Source organism: Polypterus senegalus, chromosome 7 (genome assembly GCF_016835505.1).
Source record: "Polypterus senegalus isolate Bchr_013 chromosome 7, ASM1683550v1, whole genome shotgun sequence".
Lineage (NCBI taxonomy): Eukaryota > Metazoa > Chordata > Cladistia > Polypteriformes > Polypteridae > Polypterus > Polypterus senegalus.
Window position 1 is genome coordinate 95292164 of NC_053160.1, and position 13756 is coordinate 95305919.

Here is a 13756-nt window from a genome sequence, read left to right on the forward strand (position 1 = left end):
TTTTCCATATTACTCTCACTGCACCAGGCAGCGTGTTTATATCACTGTATCTGAGCGGGGAATCACAGCAGCAGCTGATTGGAAAGAGAATTATCGGTATGCAGTATCAAGCACACGCTGTCTCAGCCACAGCAATACGTTTCAAAGCCTTTGCTGTACGGACCTCGCGGTTCAGAAACAGTTTCATCCCAAGAACTTTAAACGCACTCAATCAATAGCTCCTTGTAGAACTGTTTGTACTTATAAGTACAATCACCCCACTGTAAACTTGCACTACAGTTATATTACACAACCTGAGCCACTTTATAAAGCGCGTATTTACATATGATGACGATATCATTTTTAAGATGAAGTGCAGCAAAATATGTTTATTATATTATTTAGATAAAACTTTTAACTTCATTTAAATAATCTATATTCTTCACTGGCACTGGCGTGAAGGATAGAATAATTAAACATAATTAAACATGTACTATGAAGATATTTCAATGTTCCTTAAATGTTTTCGCGCTCTAAGCTTACAGATGGCTTAACGACCACTACAGAGCTGATTGTGTGGCGATTGGTTACTTGGAGAAAGAAAAGCAAGGACTGCAGGGGCAGACACACCAAATATATATTGAATATAAAACAGAAAGAGAAAATATCGACACAGCTAAAAATGCAGCGGCAAATTTCGACAAAAGTTAAACACTTGTGTCATGAGCACAATGTGGCTATGCAGTGTTCGCAACGGACGTGGCCATCCACCGTGCATAAGATACCATATTGACATTGGCGGACGAAGGGGCCACTGATTCTTTCTCTGCCCAGGGCCGCCACAAGCCTAGAGCTGCCCATGAGTACTGCTGCAATAAATAATTTCATTGAAGGTCGCACACAATCACTGCACCGTGAAACCCATGTTTAATAACGTGCTTTAACTCCTATCATCATGAAAATGATATCACGTATACATCTCAGCATTTTAGTTATTCAGAGAGCTGTAATATTATGAATGTAATGGATTCTGCGTCCAGTTGGAGGAAGAGAGCTGGTTTAAGAAGCAAGTAGTGATTCACACACATAGAGCACATAGATGATCACATACAAAACAAAGCATTTAACGTGCTACTTTAATTACGATGTGATTTGAGAAACTGGTTAATTAAAAAATTTTAAGATGAAGTTTATTATGTTATACTTTAATGACAAAATAAACAACATGATTAAAGTGGAAATTTCGAGATTGAAGTTGACATTTTGTGCTTTTTCCCCACTGTGTGCCTTTTTTTTCTCTGTACCCTAATAAGCTTTCATATGACACTCAGATGGTGGGCTACGACTAGCCTTTTCACGGCGACTTTGATATCTGACAACTTTTTTTTTATTTCCGGCACTGTGCGACTATGTGAATGTGAGCTTTCAAATTTCTCCAACACGCTGTCACTCGATCAACTTCCTTTTGTTGATTATACCATAGTTTAAATAAGCAAATAGTATGTTTTACCTCTGCCTCCACTTGATATTTCCCATTGTCTTTTCACAGAAGGCTGAGCTTAAGGGCGATTTATATTGATTTGCATATTCAAAGAGGCGTAATTCTGGGAGGAGTTGGGCCGGGACAGAAGGGATTTATGGAGCGGAAGAACGCGGAAGTTGGAGTACGCACAGATTCCTGCATCTGGATTTTTCTGTGCGTAAGCACATTTAAACTTTGTGCTTACGTCATGTTATAGTGTGAATTCTACGCACGGCGTTATGCATGAGGCCCCTGGTGTCACTTCTAGGTCTCTAGATCTCTCTCTCGCCTTTTGTTCACGAGGTCAGATGTGAAACCTAACCATATATATGACATCCTAGTGGTACCCCGCCTTGATCTCCTTCCGCCACTACAATTTATTGTGACAGATTGCCCAGCTGGAAGGCAGCCACAGCGTTAGAACTACAGTAGTTTAGGGCAAAAACACAAAAGATGATGCACCCAGAAAGGAATATACTGTATATTAAAAGAGGAGACAAGTGACAGAATGGGTAAAAGGCTTTCAGGAAGCTGTACTGTATGCCTTACTGTATGCAACTAAGGAGTGGCCCTTATGTAATTTAATCATGGTAATTTAAAACAGAAATTATTGGAGAAAACTAGGGAGGTTTTCTGAAACCATCTAATGGTAGCTGAGGGCTTTGAGCTGAAACAGGTATGTCCTTACTTTACATTTTGATGTGCAGGCACTACTACATCTGTCAATGTTGTGAACAGATGTAAAGCTCATCTCAAACAAAAATGGTTTTTACTTAACTGAATATGAAAATTAAACCTTCTCTTGTAAGACAAAAGGGTGGTGAAAGAAAAGGCAGAGGTGAAAAACCAGAAAACAAAAATAAAAAAAAAGCTGATATGGTTGTGTGACAACAGAACAAATATGGTGAAAGGGGGGCAAACAACACAATACACAAAATGCCAGATAATGGTCTCACACTAATCTGAACTAAAACAGAGCACTGCCTTTAAAACTGCAGAAGTAATACTAAATGTGCCAAATATGCAAAAATGCTCCTCAAGGAAGATGAAACCACAAATTTTTTTGGTTAGTAGGGAAATAGGTAAATGAAAAACCTTTATAAATAAAAAATGTGTTCACTATATTCAGAAAATGAAAGAAAAACAATGAAAGAAACAAAAATAAGGAGAAAGGTTATGCCTAAAAGGCAACCCAAGGCCTGTGTGAAATATACAAAATCAAAAATCCAATAACCCATAAATAATCAAAATTTATACTCTACAACTCTCAATTATGCTATCCTGGAACCATCTCTTCATACCTAATATAAAGGCTGAGGGCGATCCAATCAGGTGGTGCAGTGGTAGTGCTGCTGCCTCGCAGTAAGGAGATCATGAGTTTACATCCCATGTCTTCCCTGTGTGGACAGCACTTTGAGTAGTGACAAAGGTGCTATATAAATGTACAGAATTATTATTATTATCACATAGTACTGATGTCATGGTGGCCCTGCCTCCTGGGGTTCCACCCATAAAAAACACAAGTAATCTGCAAACCATTTTATTAAACAATATTTACATAACACAATATTTTCAAACATTACAAAACAAAAAAAAAACATGAAAAATAATTTAGAAACAACAAAAATAATAAAAAAAAGGAAAATACACATAATCCAGGGGACAAAACCTGGCTGTATTACAAAATAACAAAGGAAAAAAGCATGGTCCTGGCTACCTAACATGATAGTCAGAGACCATTTCTCCCTTGTGTGTTTTTGTATATAAAAAAAAATAATTTTAGATATAGAGATGGATTAGTTCTGCTAAATATGTAGATTTGTTTAGGACCTATATTCTTGACAAGAGTGTTTCACAGAATAATATATATTATATTATCATTCTCTACTTAAGTATCAGTAAAATACTAATATTTTAAAATGCTGGTAAAAATCTATTCATTTTGTATACTCTGTGTCCAGAAGGAGTGTTCTTGGGATTTCCCATATCCAGTGACTAATGCCAAAAATACTTTGTATCATATAGGTTTAATTTATTGAAGAAATTAAAAAAATTAAATATACAGAGAAACTGAAGCAACAAAAGAATACCCAAAAACAAAGAGATAACTGTCCAACCATGTCTATCAGGCAGAAGGGCTAACACACATACCCATTAAAAGTGCTCTATATCCTCCTTCCTTCTTCCACCTCATCAACTTAAGGCTAAGTCACACCACAAAACTTTTCCAGCGATTTTCAAATATAACCTTACATAATCATAGTGAGTTGGAGACAGTCAGTGGCATGCTCCACTGAATTCCATCATCTAGTCTGACATATCCAATGACTCACTTCAACTAGTTTGCGACTTGCTCCAAGAAAATCAAATGGGTCTGATTTTATCTTTAGTCTTAGGGATGGGCTCTGTGCACATGAGAGCTGGATGCCTGAGTGAATTCCCATTTGAATGTACAATGCATTTAATGTTAACATAGCATTGAGGAATAAGGAACATTGATGTTTTGCTCTTTACAAACAGAAAAGAAGCTAGGTTGTCTGATATGTCACATTTTACCCACCATGACAGAATAGAAAAAGGGCTGAACTTACCATAGCTGTTACCCCTTGTAACAGTGCCGGCTCTGTCGGGCAGCAAGCTATTGGCTGTTAGAAATAGTGGTGAGCATGACTGTAATAAAACATTGGCACCCAGTTGGTACGAGTAACATAACCAGCAATTTTCACTTTTTTAAACTGACACAATTCTGCGACAAGATCAGTAACTTCTGTCAGAAAATCTGATATATCCCACAACTAAACGTGTAATGTGACATCAGTTTTAGACTAGTCTCATTTCCTACTGACTGTTCTACTTTTGTCAACATTTCTTTTAACATCGAGTCCACTGGAATGGCTGGAAAGAGAAAATTTTATACTCCAAAGTCAAGACTACTTTTTTATTTATCATAGGAACTACTTTTGAGGTTCTGTGTGCTGGGTAGAAGCCCAGGAGTCATTTACCTAGAGTTCCCTTTTGTGGCATTAAGCTCTTTGCCCTCCCAAGCTCCAACCAGAGTTTAAAGGTACAAAAAAAAAACACCACCCCTGAGCTAAAAGACAGGCAAGGCAGGTAACTAGCTAAGGTCCAAACCTGGGAAGGGGGCGCAGACGACATCCATTTATATAGGTACACATTGCAGCTACAAATCTGCCAGAAACCCCTTGAAATATAGCATCCACATACTACAATGACACAGTCATAATCCAGCCCTGAAGTAGGGAACATTTACCCTTACTAGAGTGTTTCAGATGAATATAGTTTTAAGTTTGTAATCAGTATTGTTTTCATAAATCATGATGAGGATTTACATGTCCAGAAGTGAGAGGTGGAAAAAAAAAAACAATAACAGGAGGAAAAGAAGAACCAGGACAGTTCTAAGTAGTAGAGAACCTGCAAGATTGATTCAATTAAGTATGCCCATGTAGGAGTGTCTTATACACTCCGAACAAATGGAGTGTTTTGTAGAAGCAGATGAGAATAGGTAACAACTTACTTAGAGGGACAAAGTAATGGCCCAGAATCATTCGTCCAGCTGGTGATCAAAGCTTGAATGCGTGTTTATCAAACCATTGAAAGGCAGAGAAGCATTGGAAAACACCTCAAAAATAATTAACTTGTGGCTAAATATAAAGTCAAATTGCTCACTGCCTGTCGAATTTTTATGTCCATATTTTGTGCAACATGTACTTCTTAGAATTTCCAGCGAGCTGCGTCAAGAGGTGCAACTTGAACTTCGACAGGTGCTGGGTAAAATTGAAGAGCGCATTCAGGAAAACTCGGTTAAACTGAGCACGCTTGCTGATCAATTGGAGCATCTTAAGGAGACATTCACGAATCGGATTGAAATGGCCGAACATTTAGCTGCCAGTGCCGAGGAAAGAGCAGTAAATGTCAGTTCCGAATGCAAAAAACTCGGAGAAAAACTTGGAGACAGACTGGCTGCTTTAGAAGATGGGAATAGAAGGTATAATGTCAGAATTGAAGGTCTGCTGGAGAATCAAGAAAGTTCAAACCCTGTGAAATTCACAGCTGAACTTTTTTCTAAAATAATCGGGGGCGACTTTAATCTGAGAATCTGAGATAGCAGCGGCTTACAGCGTCACGATCAAACACCGTCAGACACCGACCAAGATCTTTTATAGTTCGTTTTGAACGATTATCATTTAAGCTAGAGGTGATGTCACTCCTCAGAAACAAGGAAGATATTATATATGAAAATAACCACATTCGTATCTTTCCTGACTTCTCTCCAGCAACAGCTATTAAACGCGCAGCCTTCTATAATATTAAACAGCGGCTACGGCAAGCCAGTGTCAAATACAGCCTCCTGTATCCGGCAAAACTGAAAGTGGAATGGCAAGGTCATTTCTATGTCTTCGCTAGCAAGGAAGAAGCAGAAAATGAATTAAGAAAGCTGAACCCGTGATACATAATAGTGAGTCATGGCGGTAAATGATAAATGATAAAGCTAGGATTAATAATCTACTGTCTGATCTCGTTTTAAAATAATTTTTTTTTATCAGCATATATTCTCATATATTCTTATTATTACTTAGTATTACTAGGGCGCTATCTGTTTATGTTTTATTGTGCTTAATTACTTTTTCCTCCTTTTTTTTCTCTTTTTCTTTTCTAATTATTTCATGTGTACCCTAAACGAGACTGTTCAATATCATACCCTTGGTTTACTGTTATTGCTATTACTGCATTAAGACTTGTTATGCTTATTTTGGACACATCTTTAACACCATCACCGGGTTTATTATCTGGGTGTATCATCTTAATGCACTAAAATTGCTGAAGACTATATATATATTTAAGTGCAAAATTCTTTTTTTTTTTTTTTCTCTTTTAAAGACTATATTGGTAACAGATATCTCTATCTTTTAACCATAAAGCGCCACTGCATGGGGGCTTGTTGTGCTCTGTCTCTGGGTATGTCAGAGGACTTAGACGAAGTGGGTTTTAGTCTCACTTGGGGAGGCAAAAAGGGAGGGTGGGGGTTTAAGGGGAGAGAAAGAGAGCAGGCTTGATCTATACCTAATCTATCATCTCAATCTTTATAATTATAACTATCAACGTAATAATAAGCTGCATGGCAACAACTCTTGGGGAAATAGGAAATTAAGACCTAAACTATCTCACTTCCAGTTAAGACTATAAAATGACATCAAAAACTCAGAATCAGTGTCTCCATGATGGGACAGTTAACTTCGTAAGCTGGAATGTTAAAGGCCTGAATCACGAATTAAAGAGAAAGAAAGTACTTTCTCACCTAACAGGTCTAAATGCTAAAATAGTATTTTTACAGGAAACCCACTTACTAAGCAAGGATCAGTTCCGGCTGCAAAAAGACTGGACTGGCCAAATGTTCCATTCTAGTTTTACAAAGAAAACTAGAGGTGTGGGAATTCTCATACATAGAACAGTACCATTTGTAGCATCAGATGTAGTATTGGATCCTGAAGGGAGATATGTAATGGTCATGGGAGACTTATCTAACTGTAAAATGATTTTGATAAATGTTTATGCACCTAATGTTGATGATAAGGAATTTATACAAAATTTATTTGCATCCATTCCCAATCTGAACACTCATAAAGTTATAATGGCTGGGGACTTTAATTGTGTTCTAAATCCACTTTTAGATAGGACTTCCTCCACAGGGGGAACTAACACCGCAAAGATAATTACAAAGTTTATAACTGATCACAACTTATCAGATCCCTGGAGGTTTTAAACCCAAATTCAAGAACATATTCTTTCTACTCACCAGTACATCATTGCTACTCAAGGATTGATTACTTCTTTATAGACAATAACTTCTTGCCTAAGATTAAATCTTGTAAATACGATGCTATTGTTATTTCGAACCATGCACCTATGATCTTGGAGCTGAAATTACTAAGCCCCATACACTCACCCGCAGATGGCCTCAACCCGCTTCTATTAGCTGACGAGAATTGTACTGAATTTATATCCAAACAAATCAAATTCTTTCTAGAGACAAATACATCCCCAGATCTCTGCAGGAATACTCTGGGAAACTCTTAAGGCCTTCTTAAGAGGACAGATTATCTCATATCTTTCCCACAGAAATAAATCCGAAGAAGAAAGTAGCAGAGATAAAAGCGAAATTACTAAAATAGATGAAGAACATGCCAGACTACCAAGCGAGACTCTACATAGGAGGAGGCAGGCTCTACATTCAGAATTAAACCTCTTGACAACTAAAGAAACTGAACAACTAATTTACAAATCCAGACATCATTACTATGAACATGGAGAGAAGGCTAATAAGCTTTTAGCTCAACAAATTCACAAGCAAGAAGTGCATACGCAATCTCGGTAATCACTAACACGAACGGAGATAAAATCATGAACACAAAAATATAATGCACACTTTCAGAGACTACTATAAATCCCTATATACTACTGAGTTTAAAGAAGACAATATACAATCTAATGCATTTCTGGATACATTACAGATACCACAAATAGACTCTTTAGTGTGGAGGAACTTGATAAACCTCTGGCATTATCAGAATTACTAGATGCTATAAAGTCACTCCAAGGTGGAAAAGCAGCAGGCCCTGATGGCTACCCTGCAGAGTTTTACAAGAAATTCTCGCTCAGCTAGCTCCCTCCTATTAGCAACATTTACAGAAGCCAGAGATAACCAATCTCTTCCACAAACCTTTGCCAAGCACTAATCACTGTCTTTCCAAAACAAAATAAGGACTTATTACAATGTGCATCATACAGACCAATTTCACTTCTGAATAACGACGTTAAAATACTCTCTAAAATCATAGCTAGAAGGATGGAGAAAGTGCTCCCCTCGTAATATCACAAGACCAAACTGGATTTATTAGGGGCCGACACTTATCTTCAAATCTTCGACGCCTGTTTAATGTAATATACTCACCAACTAAATCAAACACCCCAGAAATATTATTATCATTGGATGCAGAAAAAGCATTCGACATGATTGAATGGAAATACCTTTTTACTATATTGGAGAAGTTTGGGTTTGGCCCGAACATTTGTGCATGGATTAAATTACTGTATACTAACCCAGAAGCTTCAGTTTGCATCAATAACATTTGCTCAGACTACTTTAAACTAGAGCGTGGCACTAGACAAGGATGCCCTTGTCACCGCTGCTGTTTGCATTGCCATTGAACCACTGGCAATACATTGTCGAAATACTGATCAGATAAAGGGGATTAGCAGAGAAGGACTGGAACAGAAAATCTCATTATATGCAGATGATATGGTACTGTATATATCGGACCCAGAAAATTCTGTGCCTGCAGTCTTAGCAGCACTCACAGAATTTCAAAAGATCTCTGGTCTCAGAATTAATCTGAATAAAAGTGTACTCTTTCCAGTGAATTCTCAAGCATATAATATTAGATTAGACACCCTACCTTTTATCATTGCAGAACAGTTTAAATACCTCGGGGTAAACATCACAAGTAAACATAAAGCTCTTTATCAACAAAATTTCACCGTCTGCATGGAAAAAATTAAATAAGACTTGCATAGATGGTCAACCCTTCATCTCACACTAGCTGGAAGAATTAACACTGTTAAGATGAATATTCTTCCTAAGCTCCTTTTTATTTCAAAACATCCCAATATACATTAATAAATCATTCTTTAAGCAATTAGATTCAACAATAACCTCATTTATTTGGAATTCAAAACATCCACGCATCAAAAGAGCGACCCTACAAAGACAAAAGGCAGAAGGTGGCATGGCTCTACCTAACTTCCAGTTTTATTACTGGGCAGCAAATATACAGGCGATAAGAACCTGGACACAAATAGAAGAACATACACAGGCTTGGACCGCAATAGAAGTAAAATCCTGCAGTACTTCTTTGTATTCCTTGCTCTGTGCTCCAATAAACACACGTTATCGGCAATACACTAATAACCCAATTGTGCTCCACTCACTTAGAATCTGGAACCAATGTAGAAAGCATTTTAAGACGGAGAAGCTTCTTCTGTGGCACCTGCAAGAGAACCACCTCTTTCAACCTTCACAAACATATGCAGTTTTAATATCTGGAAAAATTTGGAATTAACTTGCTTAGAGATCTTTATATAGACAACGTCTTTGCATCCTATGAACAATTACATTCCAAATTTAACATTCCAGCTACACATTTCTTTCACTATCTTCAAATCAGGAACTTTGTTAAACAGAACCTTCCAGATTTTCCTCATCTTGCACCCTCATCCACGCTGGAAAAATATTGCTCAATCTCAAGGAATTAGACTCCATCTCTACAATATATAAAATCATTTTACAATCCCTTCCTTTCAAAGATCCAAGAGGACACTGGGAAAAGATCTCTCAATTAATATATCAGAAAAGGAGTGGAAAGTAGCAATGCAGAGAATTCACTCGAGCTCCATATGCAAAGCATACAATTATACAACTCAAAATTATATATCGAGCACATCTGTCTCGACTAAAACTCTCCAAAATGTTTCCAGGGCATGATCCAACCTGTGAATGTTGCAACCAAGCCCCAGCCTCACTGGGTCACATGTTCTGGGCCTGCACCAAATTAACATTATTCTGGACAAAAATTTTTAATTACCTCTCAGACAGCCTTGGACTCACAATCCCTCCTAACCCATTAACAGCTGTGTTTGGGGTTCTTCCAGAGGGCTTAAAGTGGAGAAAGACAAACAAATTGTGATTGCATTCACTACACTGTTGGCATGCAGACTCATTCTGATAAACTGGAAGAACCCAAACTCTCCTCTTTTAAGTTAGTGGGAAACTGATGTGTTATATTATTTGAAATTGGAAAAAATCAAATACTCAGTTAGAGGATCTGTACAGACTTTTTTCAAAACATGGCAGGATCTAATCAGTAATATTTTAAAATAAGTTTATAAAGCACAGAGAATTTATTAATTTAGGTATGTTTACAAGCCTTAAATTTTACGCCATTTGGCTTGCTCTCTCTCTCAGGGTGGGGATCGATCTGTTCTTAACTCAATTCTTCTTTTTGTAAAAACTTGATTGCTTTGTATGGATTGTAATAAAATTAATAAAAAAAAAAGAATTTCCAGCGAGCAGTACAGACACCGTCACCTGCCAAAAATATACTGTATAGTTGACCTACAGATGATTGGAAAAATATGTGCGGAGAATGACCACATAAAAAATTGCAGGGGTTCTTAAGTAACATAGGTGAAAAAAATAGATGGGAGAAAAAATTTTTTTTTTTTTTTTTTTGAAAGGAGGAATTTTTTAAGGGAATAAAACAAATTTTGAAAAGAGGAAAAACTAGGTGTTTGAAGCAGGGCTGTGTGTTGACTCAGTCATACTTAATATGTGGTGTTTCTGTTAACTTGATGCTGTGCTTATGTGCTGTGTTTTGTCATGTGATTGTGCAGTGGGAATAACCGAGACTTTCATCTCCTCCTGACTCTTCTTATCACTTTTGCCTCTGGTGGGAGAAGTTTTTCATCTTTAAAGCTAATTAAATCTTATGCCCGAGATCTATCATGTGCCAGGAGAGGCTTTTGGCCCTAGCTCTGACTTAAACAGAGCTGTGTTCGAAGGTCTTTGACCTGGAAGACATAGTGGCTGCATTTGCTGTAGCCAAAGCCTGCAAAAGTGATTTTGAGGCATAATAACTTTACAAGCAATTTTTTGTTTTTTCATTTTTATTATGTTCTCTTATTTATTTTTTGTAATATCAGGATGTGCAATTTGTATTTATTTTTAATACCATGTGCACCTTAAATTAATTTTGCATTTTATTGACTTTTTTTTTTTTTTTTACTTATTTAGATTTATAAAATGTACTTTATTCTATTATTATTGTTTTTCTGTTTTCTCTGTAAATATTCTATTCATTGTGTTGTTTTATTTATATAATCTGTTTTTCATAAAATTAAAATAAATAATTTGTGTTAAGTAAATTCTTCTTGTTGATCTTATTAATTTAGATATTGGTAACTTCTAGCATTTTATCATGGAGTTTTTTGCCTAGGGCACCCACATTCCCTAGAATCACATATGCCCCTCACTCACCCCGACTCAACTGTTCATTAAACAAAGGTATAGCATACTGGTTCTCCGTACTATATTATACTTTTTGGTACAGGACATTATGCTCCATTTATTCTTCCATTTACTTAAATACTTAGTTGTATGCTTGGAATACCTAGAAAAAGTGAAAGTTGTCAATGTAGGCCTAAACATTTTGCAGCCCAACACCAATTCTCAACTATGCATTGACACCTGCAATTCCAACATATACTGGCTTTCCTTCCATAACCTGCTTTATTAAACTCTACATCATCAGGTGCAAGGCAGGAAACAAACTTGGATGTAATGTTTGCATTTTTAATGTTTATTTTATTTTAACTCAGAATATTTTCAGAATATCATTTAAAAAATAATTCTGTAACTGCTGCCAAACGTTTACTATTAACACAAGTCTTTCTTTGGTCATATACAGTGTAAATATAGCTAGTGTTTAAACAGTAGGTCTTGTTAGTCATTTTTCCTCTCATATTCAATTGACATTGTTCTACATTCTGGTAGCTAAGAATTTGGATAATTACCCAAGAGCTTGCAGGCTGAAATTCCATCTGTCTCTTATTATGTAACCTTAATCAAGGTAAGTTTATTTCACAATATGCATCTTTGTTAAATTTTAAATTAAACTGTAATATATACCTTGTTGGTAAATTCCTTAAGCTTATTATGCCAGCCATACAAAGTTACACTTTAAAACAAGTGGAGAACTTTGTATTTTTACAGTGTATCAAATGGTGAAATGGAGATATAGATCACACAACTGGTTAAAGAAGTTTTATTTCAATTGTGACAATGCAAGTAATATGATAGTAGATGAACAGAAAGATTACAAAGACATAAATTTAAATTTTAGAACAAAGTAAAGCTTTGGCAAAACAAAGTTGCCATAAATACTTTGAACTGTACAATGATTTGGGTTGCTGCATTTTCTGTAGTTCATTTTGTTGGACAGCATGGCATTGCCCATTTTACTATGCTTTGGCACACAAGACTTTGCTAAAAAAAAGCAGGCTACCAGACACTTAATTCCAACTCAGATGTCAGTTCCCCTCAAAGGACACTTTGGTATGCGGCCTCTGGGCCTTATCTGATAAACTGATCAATCTCAAAGTAACATGTCAGAAGTGTCTCCTCAATACACCATGTAAACACTTATACACAATTCAAAGATATGCAACTTTGATGAATAAAACTTTGCACCAATTGTTAACCAAAAGGTTGGAATTATGTGCACCCAAAAAACCAATGGCAAAACATGTACTCCTTTCTTTAAAAACCATTTCAAGCACCATTTCAAGATCAGTGGAATCTTTACGTACTTAATGCTCATGGCGAGATCGTAACTCTGCTCCATATAGCAGGAACCAGTAACTTGGAATGTGGTTGTAGCAAAAGACTGGGATGATACATCTTACTCTGAAGAGTAACCTGCTGCTGGACTGAAAGAATGGAAGACAAGTTAGATGAGGGTGCCACAAATCATGCCTTCTTTGGAACAGGAAAAATGCAGGATGGGTAGTATAAACCGTATAAAATCAAAAGTTCACAAAATGAATAACAACAGACACCTTTGTCAGCTACCAGAAATAAAATCACCATTTTGACAATAGATACATTGTAACTATAAAAAGATCACTGACTAGAAGCATCAGCAAAATATAGTTGGAACAACAAGAAACAAATATGCAGACTGTTTACGGATAACATGCCTGAGTATTGCATGTGGGCAAGATTAAAATCAATAACTAAATTAAGACTATATATATGGAAAAGCCAGATATTTCCCAAGTTTTAGCTTTGCTTGCCTGCCTTTCATACAAATGCCTATAGCAATGAAGTGTTTCAAGAGGTTAGTCATAGATCACATATGCTCTTCTGGATCCATTACAGTTCACATATCACTTCAGTATATCCAAAGAGGATGCCATCACTTTGATTCTTCATACAGTACTGGCCCACCTGAACAACAAGAGAGGGAATTATGTGTGAATGCAATTTATAGACTATATTTAACATAATACTCCTCTTTAAACTCATCACCATGCTCAGAGACCTGTGTCTGAGCATGTCATTGTGCAGCTGGATTTTTAACTTCCCGACAGGCAGACCCCAGGTGATCCATGAGGGTGGCC

General features: G+C 36.6%; 1 long non-coding RNA gene across 2 annotated transcripts in view; it reads right to left on the reverse strand.

Moving 5' to 3' along the window:
* Positions 1–12390: 12390 nt before the first annotated feature.
* Positions 12391–13756, reverse strand: part of LOC120532715 — a 40181-nt gene continuing 38815 nt past the window's right edge. For both annotated transcript variants that reach the window (XR_005634348.1, XR_005634347.1), the window contains one exon: positions 12391–13583. This is a non-coding gene — a long non-coding RNA (uncharacterized LOC120532715). The remainder of the gene's footprint in view (positions 13584–13756) is intronic.